This window comes from Abramis brama (assembly GCF_963993115.1).
Source record: "Abramis brama genome assembly, chromosome: 4".
Taxonomy (NCBI): Eukaryota; Metazoa; Chordata; class Actinopteri; order Cypriniformes; family Leuciscidae; genus Abramis; species Abramis brama.
This window is the reverse complement of record NC_139966.1, coordinates 38,174,530-38,193,986: the sequence shown is the minus strand read 5'-3', so window position 1 is coordinate 38,193,986 and position 19,457 is coordinate 38,174,530. Positions and strand designations below refer to the sequence as shown.

The 19,457-nt window shown below is 40.4% G+C and overlaps 1 protein-coding gene across 1 annotated transcript in view; it reads left to right on the top strand.

The window, feature by feature from the left end:
• The window catches only part of LOC311082184 (laminin subunit beta-1-like), a gene marked incomplete at its 5' end in the record, with an annotated part of 162,848 nt that overhangs the window by 108,009 nt on the left and 35,382 nt on the right, over positions 1-19,457 (top strand). The window lies entirely within an intron of this gene.

Here is a 19,457-nt window from a genome sequence, read left to right as displayed (position 1 = left end):
TCAAATGCTTATTTTGTTTAGGATTTAGGATTTTAGATACCTTTCTTAACACAGTGTGTGTAACCAAGGATAGCACATAATGTGTTAATGTTACACATGTTTACACATCTTTTACACATATTTTACACATCTTTATGTTAACCTTTCTGACACATTTAGTGTGTTAAACTCATTAACACAGTGAATGAGTTGAAATTAACACAAATCTAGTAGTCCTGGAGCTCACCCACAGATGTGTTAAAATTTAACACAGGTTGTGTCATTTTTGACACATTCTTTCTAAGAGTGTATGTGCTAACGTTACCACCATTTATGGAAGTAAAATAATGCCAAATGTTTTTGAAACAAAAAAGCCATTTTAATGCATTGTATTTTTAACAACATGGTTGAATATTTAAGCTGTGAATATTTCCATTATTAAAAATTCAATAATCCATTTTATTTCACTTTGCAAATTCGCTTCCCCTAATTCAGTGGTTCAAATTCAACAGTAAATTCAACATTGACATCCAGGAACTGCAGGAAAAGCAGTAGATTGCCGAGCATACTCTCCATCTGCTGTTAGTCGACCTCACCAGCAGGGGGTTCAAGTGCGTATTGTTGACGAAGACCAGAGCAACAGTTAGAGGAAGCAAGCCATTCATTCATAAAATGAAAATGATTATCTGGGTCAGTATATATGCGGAAAAGATGATAAAGACAAAAAAGCTGTGTTTATGTTTCATTCAATAACTTCATTGTTACTTTCCCTGTGTAGCCTACATGTTATCAGCTTTCTCTACCATGAACGGGATTAAATCGGTTTCCCCTTAATACCTCATCATACTCAAGGATTCCCCTTCCGTCGGGACAAAACGCTATATATAAGTATGCCTACATGTACTGCATTAGATTAAACTGGGAAGAGTCATAGCACTTGTATATTGTTGTCCTCTGTTAGTTTAACTGTAAGTCGCTTTGGATAAAAGCGTCTGCTAAATGACTAAATGTAGCCTAAATTGGCTTGACATTGGACATTCGCACATTTAGGGACCGTCTCTAAAGTTGCATACAACATTGGCATACACGTTTCTAATCTAACTTCAATAGCAAACTTCAATTTATTTGAATAAATATCAAAAATCTAAAGGGTGCGCATTATGCCTGACACCTACGTGAACACTTTACAGTTGGTTTTGTGACTGTAAGTCGTTCTAGTCAAATGCTATAGAGGGTTTTCACTACACGTCATCAATCCGGAAGTCGGCCATTTTGGAGGCACTGAATGTAAACAATGCCACTGAACTGAACGGACTTGCAAATCTGGCTGATTATTGCTGCTGAAAAATGGTTGTGTTTTGGTCTGTACTAATCGGTCGCACAGAGAAAAAACATTTTGAGTTCTATAGACTGGCGAAAGTTAAAGAGAAGAGTGCAAAAAACTGATGAAAGATGGCGTTTGTGGTTGATAGAGGCACAGCATCAGCCACATGTGTAAATGAAGCGTTGACTATGGCTAAAATGTTGACGTAAAGTAGTTAACTATGGCTACATTCACACTGTCAGTCCAAATCCGATTATCTTTGTATCCAATTGGAATATGATCTAAAATGATGTCCACACTGTGTATCGAAAAATTCCACGATCGGCTATTTATACACTCCTGAGAGACTATCAGACAGACATTTGTATTCTTAACTCATATAATGTGGTGTTTAAAAGGTTAAAACTTACTTTTAGAAATAGTTAAATAAATTTCATCTTATTTCACATATCTGTTATTTTATATGCTTTTAAATTTGTCTATGCTATTTCTTAATTTCATTCACCCGTTTTTATTCTCCCCACAGACATTATGGAAGCTGCATCGTCATCTGAAAAACAAATCCATGACATATTTCTTCATGTTCATAATTTCACCATTCTGTGAACATTATCCACCAATAATAAAAACATCCCTGCAAAAAAACATTCACTTCCATTTCACCAATCTGTGGAAATTATCCGCCACTAATAATAAAAACATCCCTGCAAAAAAAAAAACCCAAAAAAACATTCACTTCCTTGTCACACCAAGCGGATTACAGTCAAAAACACATCTGAAAAACAAATCCATGACAGATTTCTTCATGTTCATAATTTCACCAAATCAAAACTTTGAACACGAGACTCTGGTTATAAATTAATCCCTGCACATTGCCTATATTAACTGTAAGTATTTCATACATCTTCATGTCCTACAATCCAAACTATCCGTTCAAATCTAGTTTTTACTTTTTACATGTGTAATGTGTTTTTTCTGTTTTACAGGCGTCAGTGTGTTAGCGTTCCTCTGTCCAACATTTTTAAGGTTTTTGATAAAAAAATTTGGCCACTATCATTATTATAGTTAACAAAAAAAGTGTAAATTTGCTTTAGTTATTAACACCTGTATTTGCACAATTCACAGCCTTCTCGAACATTTCACACAGTGAAAAACATCATGAGAATAGTGTAGCAACAATGACATCTGCTTTTCGCATTAAGTGGATCATGTGATGGCAAAACACATCGTCTTTGTCCTTGCTGGTTAATAATTGCCCCACGAGGACCAATTTGCCAGCGCCAGTTTGGCTGGTACCCCCATGACCTTCCCCCCCAACTTTACAACCTCGTGACATTCCACACATCCACGCACACACACACACACACACACACTCGTGGACTTTCAAACAGAAACCCACCACAGGAAAAGACTTTTCACCAATAAAGTCTTAAATGTACTAAATATATCCCTTTTTATGTTAAGAGGTGTGTGTAAACCATAGGAAAGCATATATGTCCTATTGTAACATTAATAGAACTAAAATGCCTATACTAATGCATAATAATGTATCTGTGCATTGCTACAACGTCTATATTCTATTTTTGATATCTCTGTAATCCTCTCCATCTAACGGAGTCGAATCTTGACTGCAAAGTACAATAATATGCATTTGTTCCAGGAAATATCATATTTCTAAATATGATCCTTTCCCTCATAAAACACATGGTCAACGGAGGCATGTTCTTTTCTTTACACAAAGAGAATTTTTCCCGCCTCAGATAAGAAGATCTGATTCGCTGTCGTTCCAAAGAGAAGGCGTAAACAGAGGTCTGTTAAAAGGCAGAAACCCCCTCATCTCGCTCTCTGATCCCTGCTCTCTTCTCTCTCATCCCTGATCTGTCGCCCTTCCTCCTCCACGCGCAACACGGCTCCATCGCAACCCGCTGAACAGGCCTTGCCTTGGCCTCTGGGACGCATACCTCCGTGTCATGTAGAGCTGCCCTGCCGTCTTCTGCAACTAAGATATCTTTGCCTCTTCCCTCCCGGGAGACGAATCTGAACTTTCTCGGTAACGTTACATTCAGTGAGCCTTTCAAGCTTCCCGCGGCACCGGAAGACGCAGCAGAAACAGGATTGACACCGTCCACGCTGTCCTGCCTCAGCCTCACCAGAAAGAGCACAGAAACTCGCAAGTACATTATCTGATAAAAGCTGTTTCCAGGTGTCTCGTGAACCTAGGTTTCTGTATGTAATAATTACTAGCTTTTCCCTTCTCTCTATTTCTTTCTTTCTTTCATTTCATTTTATTCTGATCACGTATTTTCTTGTTTGGTTAAATGTGTGTTTGTGTTTATTGTTTGTATTTTTATGTACGTTTGTATTTGTAGCTCATATAATCTCTAGTTTTACATTTATTAAAATCCATGAATATTTTAACTGTCTCTGTGTTTGAAAGCCCGCTTTTATAAAGTCAATGAAACAAAAGATCTAGCTACAAGCTCGATATATATAGACTACATTGAGTAGTTTTAATTAATAAACTCAGAAAGTTTGATGTTCGTGGCCAGAACATAAAACTTTCTCGGAGTTTGTAAATACCCCTTCTTAACTGTGATCTTACATTTATTCGCTGGACGAATAACTGATGATCAGACCAGTTACAGAACAAGGTAATCTCGATAATTGATAAAATAAATGTACATGCGACTTATGAATTATGACCATGAGTCATAATTATTAATATTTCCAAAATTCCCTATATTCTTGAGCTAATTCACATTAACCCAAAGTCGTATTTGTTACAATAGTGAGTGATATCATCATAGGAATAGAGTTAAATAAATCTGTCAGCCTCTTTATGCTAATTGGGTACAAAAAAGTCCAAGCTTTCACTGCAGAGTCAACACAGCAGTACCGGTGTAACTAATAACATTAACCAGTCTCCAGAAAAACGCAGAGTTTTTTTGTGATTTTTGTGTTGCGGGCAAAAATCCTTGATTATGCGGCACGTTTTTCTTAAAAAATGTGATGGAATATGCGGGATATTTATGCAATTTTATGCGATGAAATTGCAGGGATTATGAAATCATGCAAGCCCCTTCAAATCATGCAAATCATGTGTGTGTGTGTGTGTGTGTGTGTGTGTGTGTGTGTGTGTGTGTGTGTGTGTGTGTGTGTGTGTGCGCATGCGCAGCTGTTGCTGTTGTCATGTTAACATTGTCAGCCTTGAATATCTTGTACAACTCTGAATATAGCACGCTTAGTTAAGGGTGTGTGTGACACGTTTACTGCCACAGAAACGCAGTGACTGCACTCTGGTACTCTTTTAAATACTTAGATCTCTGCAGCCTTCCGGCCCAATAATAGGAGGATTAACTAAACTACAAACTAACCAGCTGCAGGGTGGTAATTAACTGCACGTAACAGTTAGCATGGGTTTTATTTTAGTTGGATATTGAATGACAAAATCACAGGTATGCCATTCCACATCATATTGACACCTATGTCTTCCTACAGATGGCGTTGGGAACCTCGCCCTGAGGCAGCTGCCAGCCTTGCTTCCACCTACAACTTTGCCAACTTTTGAGCAACCTTGAATTTGTTTACTTGAATTTGTTCACCTGTTGACTGTTGGCCTGTTGAATGTTCAGCCACTATATTGTTGATATTAATTAATGTAATATAATATTTTTTTTCAAAGATTCCATTATGTTGTTTTGTTTTTGTATTGTTTAAGTGTTTATTGCATAATATATGCATAAATCTAGCATTTATTCTGTTCTAGGTTTGTAGTTTAACAGTTTTATAGCTATGTGTTCATTTTACCCAGCATTTGGGTACACTATATAAAAAATATGTAGTTGAATCAACCCAGAATTGTAATTAATTTGACCCAGCATTTGGGTACACTATATAACAAATATGTAGTTGAATCAACTCAGAATTGTATTTAATTTGACCCAACATTTGGGTAGAATATTTAACTAATCTGTTGGGTTAAAAATTACCAACCCATCTTGCTGGGTCAAATTAACTACTGTTGGTCTGGTGCAATATTGATCCAGCGGTTGGGTTATAAAACAACCCAAGTTGGGTTATTTTTAACCCATCATTTTTCTGTGTGAATCTATAAAAGTGATACAAGATCACATACTGTAGAAATGAAATACACACTGGTTCACGAACCGTTGAAATTTATAATAATTTCGAAACAGCTATGATGCGCAACGAAGGCCCGTTTACTGAAATCCCGTGACTTTAGCAGTCTGATACACGCTCAGAATCACTGATTTGAGACAAATGATTCACACTGGTTTCAGAGCTTCACAATGCAATGCATGTCGCATAGGCGGTTTAAACTGCTCCGTCCTCTCTCTCTCTCTCTCTCTCTCTCTCTCTCTCTCTCTCTCTCTCTCTCTCTCGACCCCCTCCCTTTTGGTTTCACTTTTTAGTTGAAATCCAGATACCTTGGGTTCTATTTGTGTTTCTTTTATTTCGACTTAAGTCTACCCCTATTTTATTTTGTGTATTTACACCTGTTGAGCCTGAATATTCCTATTCAGTTAAGTTGAATTTAATTAAATTTGGAATTTTTTGTCAACTCACTGTGGCAAGCCCCCTCTGAACCTCCCAGAGGTCAGCAGAGGATTGAGCTTGTAGCCAGAGAAGGAACTAATGTGAATAGAGAAACACTCAAACTATAGGTTGGTAAAGATGTTAAGTGGGGTGTAGAGAACCATTCTCTTGCTTTGTTTTGATGTGGTGTTAAACTAAGCAAATGCCGGATGGCGGAACTACTTGAGTAGTTGATATGCTACACCTCCTGTCAAAAAATGATTGATTGACAGGTGCCACGCCCCTTCCGGTGACATGTACCTGTCCCTTTTGGCATAGGATCAAAGAAGATCAGATGAGATCAAAGAGATCAAAGGGGTTTTGAAGTTTTTTTGACAGCTAGTTTTGACCTATTGACCCTCCTAACCCTTGATCATGTAGTTATTGACAGCTAGTTTGGGGTTTTGAAGTCTTTTGATGCCTTTTGATATTGACAGAAAGTGTTTTAATAATTACGTCATGGCTATGACAGACATTTGATATTGACAGAAGGTTTTGAAGACACTGTGATTAAATAATTATGTCATGGTATCTGACAGAAAGTCTGATTGTTTGATGCCTATTGAAGCCTTTTGAACATGACAGTTAGTGTCTGTGTTTTTGAAGACAGTTATAATAATTATGTCATGACAGCTAGTTTCGGGTTTTGATGCCTTTTGAAGCCTTTTGAACATTACAGTTAGTGTGTGTTTTGGAAGTTGGTATCACAGGATTCTCCTCCCTACATATCCCTTAGCTTATCCGGGCTGTACTGTGAAAACTGATAAGGAAAAAACTGTGGAAGTTTATCTCACACAAACGTTGAAAAGACATTCTGTTCTTTAAAACAATATAAATCAGGGATGTCCAATCCTGCTCCTGGAGGGCCACTGTCCTGCAGAGTTTAGCTCCAACCCCAATTAAACACACCTGAACCAGATAATCAAGGTCTTACTAGGCATTCTAGAAACTTCCAGGTAGGTGTGTTGAGGCAGGCTAGAGCTAAACTCTGCAGGACAGTGGCCCTCCAGGACTGAGTTTGGACACCCCTGATATAAATGAAATGTTTATAAAATAGCTTACTAAAACCTCACAGCAAAAGTTTAAATAAAATGAGAGTCACAAAAAATTGCAATGAGTCTCTCAAAGCACCGTCTCAAAACATAGGGAGTGCGCGCATCTGTGTGTGTGTGTGTGTGTGTGTGTGGACATCAGAGGAGATGTGACCATCTGTGTGTGTGTGTGTCATGGGATTCCCCTCCCACCCTTTTGAGCTCTGACATCTGAAACGTACTGTTCAGACGCTGTGATTAAACAATTTCATACAAAAAAACATTCTATCCTTTAAAAGAATAAAAATGATTATAAATAATATAAAATAAAGATCTTACTAAAACCTCACACAAAAAGTTGAAATAAATGTAGAACTATCCAGTTTAAGGTGCTAGGTTCTGTTACATACTTGGTAAAAGTGTTTGGGAAATTGAAAGAGACATGTAAACCAGCTCATCGGTTCGGAATTGCAACAACCAGAGTTAAATGATGAACCGTCTCAGAAAGATGTAATTAACAAGGATGTGTTAAAAACAAGGGCTCATGTTTTTTTTGTTTTTTTTTGTGTGGTTTGAAATGATAAAATTGTGACTTCCAGATTTCAGGGGAGGAGTGTTGTGTATTAACATTTGTATTTGAATACTATTAATTTGTATTTGAGTTGACTTTTGATCTTGTTTGTTATTGGCTGTGAGAGCAACAGTGTTTGTGATTGGCTGTGAGAGCTCCCGATAAAAAGGAGCGCGCCTTCAAGAGTAAAACAGTCTACCAGAGCACTTGAAGTGTAGTGTTTGAGTTCCTAACTGAAAAGTCTTTTGGTTAATCAGCAAATAAAATAATCAAAATCAAGACTATTCGTCATCGTATTTGTTGCTCTAGTAAATACATGACAGATATCATCTTGGATGTGTCATTTGATCTCGGATGTAATAAGCAACGTACGAAGAACGGGCCCCTGATCTTCTTTGATTTACTTTGTTTCTGAAAGTGTGGGCATGGTTGTGTGCCCTGTTATTGTTTGCTTGCTGTCTCTCTTTCTCTCTCTACTCTCTCTCAGGCCTAATCATCAGCACCTGGAACTCGTTTGTGAGTGTGCCTGAGACGGAGAGTATAACCCCTCATTATTTTGGGCCTTGCTCCCCCTGAGGCATTGCTCCCTAGTTACCTATGATTTGTTTTTACTTTGGTATTGGTTTTGTAAATAAAATCCTTTCTTTATTATATATCATCTGGTGTTGTCTTCACTCTGGGACAGAGGATTGAATTGTGTTCTTGCCTTTTCTCTTAAAGGAGCTGTATGTAGTTTTCAGCGACCTCTAGCGGTGATGTTTCAGATTGCAACCAATAAGTTTACAAGCGCGTGCTCTTACGCGTGCTCGAATTTATGAGCGAGCACTGTGGGTACCGGCCAGACTGAGACGCGTCACGCAACACACTGGAGAAAGCATCCCACAACATGCTGGAAACTCAGGTAAACTCCCACTGCAACGTTACAATAATAGGCTACTTTTATCAGCTTGACGTTGAACTAATGCTCCATGCTCGTAATGTTACCATGATAAGTATGGAACCCTATCAACCGTGTCGAATTTTGCCACTGCAAGCACTAACTTCACATTTTCTTCAGGAAATGTACATTCTAGGTTTGTAGATAAGGTTTCTCACTATGATTCAAATGCCCTGCCGATGTTGATCCGTGTTTTTTACCCGAAGTTCATCCGATTCACATCTGGCCTTTAATAGGAGCTTCAGCAGAAATTTTTTTTTTTTTTTTTTTTATCAATATGTGGAGTTTGTGTTGGAGTCTGTGTTTTGCTGGGCGCAGGTCGTTTCTTAGTGTTATCAGACATGTCATAAGTTGCATAAGTCATAAGTCCATGTCATAAGTTGCAGTGTCGTCGCTGTTGAGTGCAAAGTCAGTAGGCTAGACGAGTCGAGAGGCTCGGGAGCGCGCATGCAGGTGACGTCACTGGCGGTAAATCCGACCCGGGACCTTCACATAAAAATAAGAATACTTGCTTTCAGAGGTAATAGCAAAACCCGCAAAGTGGATAATTTTAATGTGAGATTACAACCCCTTCACACACAGGCAATAAAAAAAGGATTCGTTTTGATAAAAAAGCTACATACAGCACCTTTAACGCTTAACATTCACCCGCCAGTGTCCTGAGAGCCTCTGCAGCCACAGAGGAAAAGGTTTAAGACAAACCCTGAAACGGCACATGAAGTGATACTCAAAAATCTCAAGCGAATGGGCAGAAACATCCCTGCCTTTACACCAGAGCTTGCAGGAGACCACAACGTCCCTGCCAATCTACGAGACATTGATTTTCACCTGCAGTCTTCGACCGGTGTGACACACCAAAATAAACTCCATCTGCTCTGGATCACATCCAGCCCAGAGTGGCACTGCATTCTGGCTTTGGCTATGGCACTACCAGCGGCTGGAACAAGCCATCATAACAGGATTCTCAGACTAAGAGTCTGAATGCAGACTGGGCACTGCCCCAGACACCAAACAGACCTAAAAGTGTCTGTGCTACTACCACAGACTCTGAACGAGCTCACCTTGGAGCTTGTAACGAACCTGTGACAGAGGATGACACCAGCTTTTTTCAACTTTTTTTTCCCCTCCAAAACCAGTTAGTCACCATCTGGCCACCCCACGCAATGCCCACTCAACGATGTGTGACCTGACGCAGAAGGCCTTTAACACACAAGGCCTCGTCAGAAAGGGTGCCTAAGACCCCATTGACTCTGAACTGCAAACAAACCAGAAGGCACCCCGCATGATCACAATGCAAGCCTCTGCTGCAAAGTTCCTAGTCGGCATAGAACATACAACTTTTAAAGTAGATGAAAATGTGTGCTCAAAAAGAAGCAGGAAGCTGCATTAGTAAAATTAGAATTTTACTGATTTAAAGAAAATCTTGAATGCATGTGTAAGCCTCACATGCCAACAGACTATGCACTGCTTTTTGAAACATACAGACATTTGCCACCTGCTGGTTGAAATTGGCACTGCTGCATATTCGTTTCCATTACAATGACTTGTTACAGGAAATACTAACCTCAAATAGGGCATTCATCACCCTGATGCCAGATAGTAAGCAAACCACCTGAGCTGAGTAAACTAACATGACCTAGCGCCACTTCGTTTAAACTACTATTATCCTAGAAGTGTACATTTGATCATTCTGATCCAAATAGGACACAACATGTGATACGCATTTTGATCACTAGTTGCTGGCTTGTTTAAATGCAGGTAAAACGATAGCTGGATTTGACATCTCCACTAAAAGTAAAAAAGTCTTAGATTTTTAACTGGTATCGGTAATTTCAGCATTAAAGCGTACGGATACGTATTGGAGGAGTGTGACACCAGCCGGTCTCCTAGTGAAACGTCCACCTTTGAGAAAATACAGGCTCCAGGATAATTAACAAGCGAAACCGGAGCACCTTGTGGCGGATCAGACCCATCTGGCAGAGTTATTTTAACGCGAGTATATAATAATGTGTTATTCAGATCAGTGTAATCTTCACCAGTCCCTGCAATGAAAAACTCAATCGGAGAAGCATCATTAATCGCTGACACGGGTGGGATTTCCACATAAGTGTTTTTCTCAATAGCTTTTTGTGTTAAAGGAAGGGTAAAAATATCCAGTTCGGATTTAATACATTCGTCTGACATTGCATGAATCAATGACATGATTTAGAATATCGTGTTGCTTCGTCTTTTCAAACTTGTAGATCTTTTGAGACGTTTCGTGTGCCTTCTTCGTTTGCTTTTTGCAACTGGGCGTTTCTTAGTGACACGTCTAGTCTTCTTTATACCATGACCACGCCCCCTCCTCATACGGGTCCCAGGTGGTCTTAACCCTCTGCGCATGACCATAAGACCGTGACCGCTCTGTCCCTCTGTGTCATTATTATTATTAAATGACTTTGACAAGGCACTGGTAACTACATCACTTACTATATTTTTTGCCGCAGCTTTTATGTGTGGCTTTGCTATACTGAAACCCCTTCTTAGAAACGGGATTGCCATACGATATAATCCGCGAAAAAGACCCCCAATCCCTGACGCAAAACCGGAACCGTACATAACCCCGCTTCCGGCATAGCCAGGCATCCCGTATCCGGTTTGAGCCTGTCCTGTTTGAGCTTGATAATATGATATGTAACGGTGGGGGTCATCCTGGTATGGTGTGAGATAAGCCATTTTTAAAACAAATGTTTTCTCACTGGTCTAAAGTGCAGCTTCGTCACAACTTTGCCGTAGGTGAATCGTACGTCTTTATTATCGTCCCCTTTAATCTCGATCCCGATATCTGATATGTCGTTTTTATTAAGACGGACGTAATGAGACTTGTTGTACCTGACACTCACTGCTTTGTTACTGGTAGGTTCAATGTGGACAGTCTCTAATAAGGGAACATATGCGTCACCCACTGCTTGATATTCTATTATATCTATGTATACAAATAGAGTGTAAAATCCTCCGCTTATATCAGCCTGGTGTGGTGCGTATGTGCACGCGTCTTCGTGTTCATCCGAACTGTTTAGATTTTCTATAGGAACACCGGGTTTTAATCCTAGAATAACGGCTAGCTTTCCATAAAACGTTAGCGATGCTCTCTGATTTGTTTTCAGAAATATCTTATTCTTTATATTATCGTACCTGAGCTGCACCCGCGGTGGAAGAGTTGCGTTTATTTCCTTGAGTAATACTGAAATATCCTCAAAATAGCCATATTTTATATTATTATGATTCGTAGATATTTTTAGGGCTTTCCGGAAAGTTTCAATATTAAGATCCCCTCGCACTTTGCTACGTTCATTGTCGTTCAAACATTGTTCGCATTCAGTAATAAAAGCACCGTCTTCCTCGTTGAAAGTATGCCAAGTTTTTGGATAGTGGAACTCGACCAGAGCCACCTCCCATAATCCTTTTAAATGTATTGCTCTTGCCAGTCTAGTTCTGTAATTAGATATCCGATTTTCGGGGTAGACATGGCCTGATGCATTACACGGCAGCGTGACGTAGAACCCCTCCTCCTCAGACATGTTTTTGTATAAATGAGAACGTGAGCGACTCTCCTAGGGTTTTAAAGGAGAGTGGAGATCAATCACCTGTTTTTCAGGAATCCAGCTATTGAATTTTGATAGCCATCCAAACCATTTTACCAAAACGTACATGGCTTTTCCGCGTCGCTTTTTATCGAGAATTTTTTCGACCTTAAACGATTTATCATCGCTCACAATAATTTTTTGGAGTTCTTTTTCGTAAAAAAAGCCCTGTATTATCTCTCCATCATAGTCCTGTAACTTGTACATCGCTACTTCCCTGTGTATACAAGATGCTATAGTAAAATATTCTTCGGTATAGTTCTGTTCATAGCCTTTGGCAAATATATTCCGGTCTTTAGATACCCTGACCACGTCCCCCACTGAGAATTTAAAGACGGGTGTCTTTTTACGCATTTTCCCGTATAAATTGTTGAATACCACGGATTCGTTTTCTTTATTTACGTCCAACGGTCGCATTTTTATCGACTTGTGATAACTGGAGTTATAACCCTCTGTCAAATCTTGCAGAATATCACAGTAGCGTCTGGAATTTATCGATGTAAGATACCTCCACATTCGTCCTTTTAAAGTTTTATTAAACCTTTCGACTACACTCGCTTTTAATTCAGAAGCTGTTGAAAAATGTGTTATATTATATTTTTTCATCATCTGCTGAAAAGGCCTGTTGAAAAACTCTGCACCCTTATCTGTCTGTAGCTTGATGGGTACACGTCCCTCTTTCAAAACTGACAAAAAAGCTTTAGTTACTTCGGACGATGATTTATTTTGCAGCACCCTTGTCCATGCGTATTTTGAGAAAATATCAATAATAGTTAAAATATATTTAATATTGTCGTTCTCTTTTGCGTATGCGGACATATCGACTAAATCAGCCTGGAACTGTTGGTCTTTCCCATACACCACTACGCGGTTCCGTTTATAATGTATTGGCGCAGTCCGATGGAGAGTGTATGTGTCCTGACTAGCGAGCCAATTACACACTTCATTATCAGACAGTCTAACACCGTGTTGTTCTAATACAGTTTGTTTTAATCTATCTTTACCCCCAAAAGCTCCAGAGCTCGCTGGGTCATAGTATATCTTTTTCATTAGTTCTGCCATGTCAACGCTATGAGATTTCATTCATAATGATTCGAGTTGCAAATTTGTTCAGTATTTATTTATTTTTTATTTATTTTTTCACAATATAAAAGTCACAAACATTTTTTTTTATTTCACAACATAAAAGTTACAAAACATTTTTATTTCACAACATAAAAGTTACAAAACATTTTTATTTTACAATATAACGTTACAAAAAAAACATTTCCAAACAACAAAAATGATTTTATTAGAAAGTAAGAAGTAGAAAGTTACAAACATGTATAATGTGAATTATATCACACAAACAAGAAATAAAATTTCACAGACATTTCAAAATTCTTCTCCAAAATGTATTCGACTAGAAAATCAATAATATTACATACATCAGGGTTTTCGTTACTTAACAAACTGCAGACATCAGTTACATACGTACAAATACACAATATATTTCCTATTCTAAAAAGAGAGTTCTGATCGTTAGACATTAGATCGATAATGTTTTTGATAACAGCAGAGGGTATGTTGTCGGAGGTGACAGACATGTTTATCATATGATTCCATTCGTCCGATAATCCCCTCACGACATTCATTAAATCCATTAGCCGTTTTTCATCCGAAGTTATGGCGGTATTTGTATTCCAATTATTCCGGATAATCTTGTGGAGTAGGTTAGATATTCCAGATTTAACACGTGATTTAAAGAAATATTTTGTAATCCATGAGGTAGAGCAGAAGTTTCCCATTTTCAAACCTGTGTGATCTCCGGATCTTCAGATACGGCAAGTTTCCATTTATCCACAGCCGTGTAAATTATTTCCTCGCATGATTCGTCGATTAATTTCTCACGGATTAAAGATAATTGTTCCACTATGTACATTTCATCTTTGAGGCCGTATAAAATTGCCTCAACAGCTCCCTCGATCCTCTGGAGATGAGGTCTGCCTCCGTACTGACTCAAGGCCTGAGCCAATATGTTTTTTAGCTCCGGGGTGAGAAGTTTCAGGCTGATTTCTTCAAAACATCCGTAAAAATAATATGCAGAAGGTTCAAACAAGCAACTGTGTCTTGTCTGAGATGGATGGTCCAACGTGCAGCCAATGCAATCTTTCTTCATTTGTTTGTCGACCAAAATTTCCAGAATGACAGCCAAAATAGCTTTGATAATCCGGTGACCTGTATCCCCGAGACAGCCATCCGTCTCATCGTTTGTTGTGTCTGGGGTCTCGCTCACGGGGCCAGGTGTTGAAACTCCGTAGTTTCTGAGGAAAGCCAGATTGTGATATCCAAGTTCAGTACAGAATGTATTTATCCAATCGATGCTTTTCTGAGGTAATCCAATTGTCAAAATCGGTAATCCGTCTGTTCCAGCCGGTAATCCATCAGTAGTTCCAAGCAGTTGAGATGATGAAGAAGAGTCACTTCCTTGAGACATGATGCGTGAATGAGGTAAGCTTTCAAGAGGCTGCCTTTTAATGCTTGTACAGAGTGGGTGGGGAAATAAATACACCACGCCTACTCGGGATTTCCCACTCCGGGTGGAAAAGCTTCACTTTAATGTTTGTGTAGCGTTCATACGCACTGGTCCACTGGAAAAGCTGGTTGAACTTGGAAAAAATATTTTCCATAACAGCTAGATCTTTCCATTGGAACATGAATTTGAGATCATATAATTTTAAATGGTCTTTTTCAGATACCGGCCACGAGTATTCTGCGTTCTTTCCAAAATCACTGCACAGGATGTAAACGTAGTCGTCTGGATGTTTATTTATCTGGTCCGCCAAAATTCGGTATCTTGTACCCATGGTTAATCCAACCCACTCACCAATATAAAGAGGCATGTCCAAACCGTCTTGCAAATCTCGCCATACTTTTGAATAGAATAAAATCCAATCCCTTTCAGTGAATTTTAAAGAAGGATCATCCGTGGAATTTGTGGTGAATCGCTCGTCGTTATCCACGTTAAAAAATCTGACTTCTCTGTTGATTTTGTCATAATCATATGTACACGCACGTCCTTCGGACAAGCGAAAACTATATTTCACAGAATCTTCCGGCTCGTGAAGCAATTGCGTTAAGCATGGCCCGTGCGTTCCTCGTTTTTTTCGTGGAGCTAAAGTCAGATCCTCGAGAGCATCGGTAATCCCTCTCTCTGGAGTTTTCGGGGGTACAGCCGTTGCCATTGTAGATGATCTGATTTGTAAAAATCACTAGTAGTATTTCACTGTAAGTTTGAGCTCCTTTTTAAACACTAGGGCCTACCTTTCATACTGTGACATGGTGTGGGAGGGAGGGAGGGAGGGAGGGAGGGAGGGAGGGAGGGAGGGAGAATCCCACGAGTGTGACGTCATTTTAGAGATGCCCTTAAATCGAAATTGACCTCTCAGCTTTGAGAGGGGTGTGTTAGGGGGTGTGGTCTCTTCGACCCGTTGCATCGGTTTTCTATGGCCATTTACGTCCGGATGGCAAACCGAACGGTCACTTTTTCTATTTGGGAGCGGATAGGAGCTGTGGGGATTTCCCAGGGTGACATCTGTTGTGGGTGGGGGTAGGGGTGGGGGTTTGTGTTTGTCTCTCTGTAGGGGTCACAGAACTTCACTCCTGTCAAACCTTCGGACTGCATGGACGTTCTTCACTCTGCTCCAGAACGAGGAAACACTCATGTATCTTTAAACTCTGAGTTTTTAACAATTGGGTATGTAAAAACGTAAGGTTTTTTAAACTAGATTGTGTTTTATGTAAAAGTTTTACAAAATACTGTGTGAAAGTTAAATATATCTTTAAACTCTGAGTTTTTAACAATTGGGTATGTAAAGACACAAGGCTTTTTAACAATGTTTGTGTTTTATGTAAAAGTTTTACAAAATACTGTGTGAAAATTAAATGCTTACAAATCAACATTTTAAAAATGATCTTTTTGTAAATGAAAAAAAACTTGTTTTAATGTTTTAACATCTTGAAATAACACTAACTCATTTTTTAATAACTCTTTTTAGAGAAAAATGCAATTTAAACTTATTTCATTGATGTTTTAAAAGTGATTAATGTACATATGTCTTCTTTAATAAAAACACTGATCTCATCTCTGACTATGTCTTTATTTCTTAAAAAGTTTTAATATACACCGTTTAGAACTACTGAACATGGGAAATTTTCCCACGCTTCAGATGTTCAACCCATAAGGAGGCGTGGCACGAGTACGATTTTCCCAGGGTGTACGTACATCCCATAAGTGGGAGGAGCTAGCGTGGGAAATTCCCACGGTCAAAGGGGGCGGGGCTTAGAGGGCCATAAATCACTCAAAAGTGACACATTGTGTCCCTCTATACTCTCTCTCAAATAAAACAATGTAATTACACAGATTTCCTACAGTTACCTTTCCTTTTACATGCTTTTCAAGTGAGTTAGCATTGTTTAGTCCACGGACATTCACAGACACGTTACCTCATAGAAAATCCTCCGTTGCTTTGAGGATTACCCATAATCCTTCGTCATTACTAGCGTTCGCTGCAGGTACAACTTTATGACAGCAGGTTTCACAATAATCCCATTTAGTAGGATTTAACCTTAACCTTTTTAACTATGTTACATACACCCCCCTGAAATGCTGCTAAATTGAGGCACACAAAAAAAACTTCTTTTTTTTTCATTAGATACCAAACAGTTGTTTCGTACTAGGAGCATAATGCGTTTCAAGTCATTTAGAAACTTCCCACCTGGGATTAAGTCAGTAAGGGAGTGGCCAAGCCCCATACCAACAAAGACACAAAAGATGCTGTGTACACCTCTCATATTCTAAACATTGCTCAATAGCAGATTCTTGTCAAATACCACAGATAAACTAGTGTGAAAACTCTTAAGACATATACATACACAAGCAATCTATCCAGAAAACATGTTCCTCACAAAAGAAAACAAAGAATCAACTGTTGAAGCTGAGTCGTCTACAACCTGTTCATTCATTTCACAAATGAGTCGAGCAGGGGGCTTAACAGGTCTACCTGCCCTAGTGCAGAGTGGAGGTGGCTGTTTGCAAACTACGTGGTCCTGTGCGAATGCACCTGGCTGTGCGTCACTTGCATGTTCAGGGGAGGGGACACAATGAGCTCTTTCCACTGAGGGCGGGGAAGGTCCTACCTCAGACACCACACATTCTGTAGAGGGTCCAGGGGAAAGTGATTGCTCAGCAGATATTGATGAAACAGGGGTTTGCAAAATCTCACTCACAGCATGTGGGACCACAGTTACTTCAGTCTCTGAGAGAGAGGCACTCACAGCTACAACAGGTGAGCAATTGGGATGGCTGGCTGTAGCATCCTCATCATTAGCCTCATCCATTTGCAGTAACCACTCAAGTGTCTTTGTCTCACTGTCCTGCACGTCAACAGGAACCACGGGGTCACTTCGTCCACTTTCATTATCTGATGAGCAGCTTGACTACAAAGCAGCTTGACTACAAGGGGAGACCCTTTTGCTTTGCGGTTGTAGTTCTTTGCCTGTCGAGCCTGCTCTGTCCGACTGTTTTACAGGCAATGCGTGCAGCTTCAGACAGGTCACGTTTAAAGTTAGAGACAAACTCACGGTGGCTAACTACAGCATCACTGGGGAGGGTGTGCTGGAACAAAACATAAACAGGCAGACGTGGAATCCTCCCAAACATGAGAAAGAAGGATGCAAAACCTGTTGTCTCATGCTCAGTGCAATTGTAGCAGAATGTCAGCATCTGAAGCATTTGTGGCCACCTGACTTTGGAATGGGGAGGCAGGGCCCTTATCATGTTCCCAAGAGTCCTGTTGTATCGCTCGACAACTCCATTTCCCATAGGATGGTATGGGGTGGTATGCGATTTCTGGATACCAGCCATCTGCAGGAGCTCTTTAATGAGTCGGCTCTCAAAATTGGCTCCCTGGTCTGAATGGATGTGTTTTGGGTAACCATATATGCAAAAGAAGTCATTCCACAGATGACGGGCAACCTGCTTTGCTGACTGATTCTTACAGGGGAATGCATGTGACAGCTTCGAAAAGTGATCCGTAACAACCAAAACATCCACACACTTCTTGTCCGACTGCTCAGCAGTCCAAAAGTCGATACACACAAGTTCCATCGGTGCTTCCAAGAGGAGCACGGTCATTGGGCTCTGGGGTCTTCCCAACCACACAGCGAAAGCAGTTCCTCACATGACTGATGATGTCATGTTCCATCCCTATCCAAAAGAACCTCTGCCTGGCGAGAGAGAGTGTGCGAGCCTGTCCCTGATGACCAGCTGAATCGTGGAGGCCGGAGAGAACCTGGGCCTTGAGGGAGTCTGGAACAACAAACTGGTGGATTGCCATGCTCATTTGCCTGTCTTTCTTTACCTTGTACAACAACCCGTTTTTGATGGAGAGCTTGGCCCAGTGTCTCAACATTTTCATCACTCCACGAGACTCACTGGCACGTTCACGTCTAGTGGGCCTCCTGTGACGTTGGATGTAAAAGAGAACCCTGCCCAAGACATCATCCTGTTCTTGAAGATTAACTAGTTCACTCCTTGGTAGGGAGGCATTCTGGTCGACACTGACAAGCTGAGGAATAGCTGGCCCCGTGCCTCTCACTCGGCTAACACCTCCAGAGTCATGCGCCTCTAGCACAGCTGAGACATCCTGCAGGGAGAGGGACCCCTGAGGGGGGGGCGGGGTGACAACAGCATCATCTATGAACTGATCAACAACTAACTGGCAGTTAGCAGCAGTATATCTAAATGCATCTTGTACTGTCTCATCCACCATTCCACCCACTTGGTTCAGCAACGAGGCATAAGGTTCACTGACAAGACGGTGGCCTATGCATGACTGGACAAATGGCTCCCTACTTAGTGCGTCTGCAACCACATTCTTTGGGCCAGGGACATAGCGCAGATCAAAACTGTATGCTGCGAGCTTTGAAACCCATCTCTGTTCACATGCATCTAATCTAGGCTTAGTCAAGATATATGTTAGCGGATTATTATCCGTCCAGACAGCCAGTCCTTTCAGCCAGTGGCTAAACTTGTCGCAGACCACCCATTTAAGAGCGAGAAACTCCAGCCGATGTGCTGGATAGTTCAGCTGGGAGTGCGATAGAGTCTTGCTGGTGAATGCCACTGGTCTGGCAACATCACCATCAGGAGGCAACTGTGAGAGGACGGCTCCTAGGCCATCAAAGGAGGCATCAACAGCAAGGATGAATGGTGCATTAAAATCTGGATGGGCCAAGGTCACACTACACACACGCTCATGTTTCAAAGCTTTGAATGCTTCCCTGCACTCAACAGTCCAGTCAGCTGGAGACAGTCTAACATGGCCTCTCTTGAATTTTGGTTTATGGCCTCTCC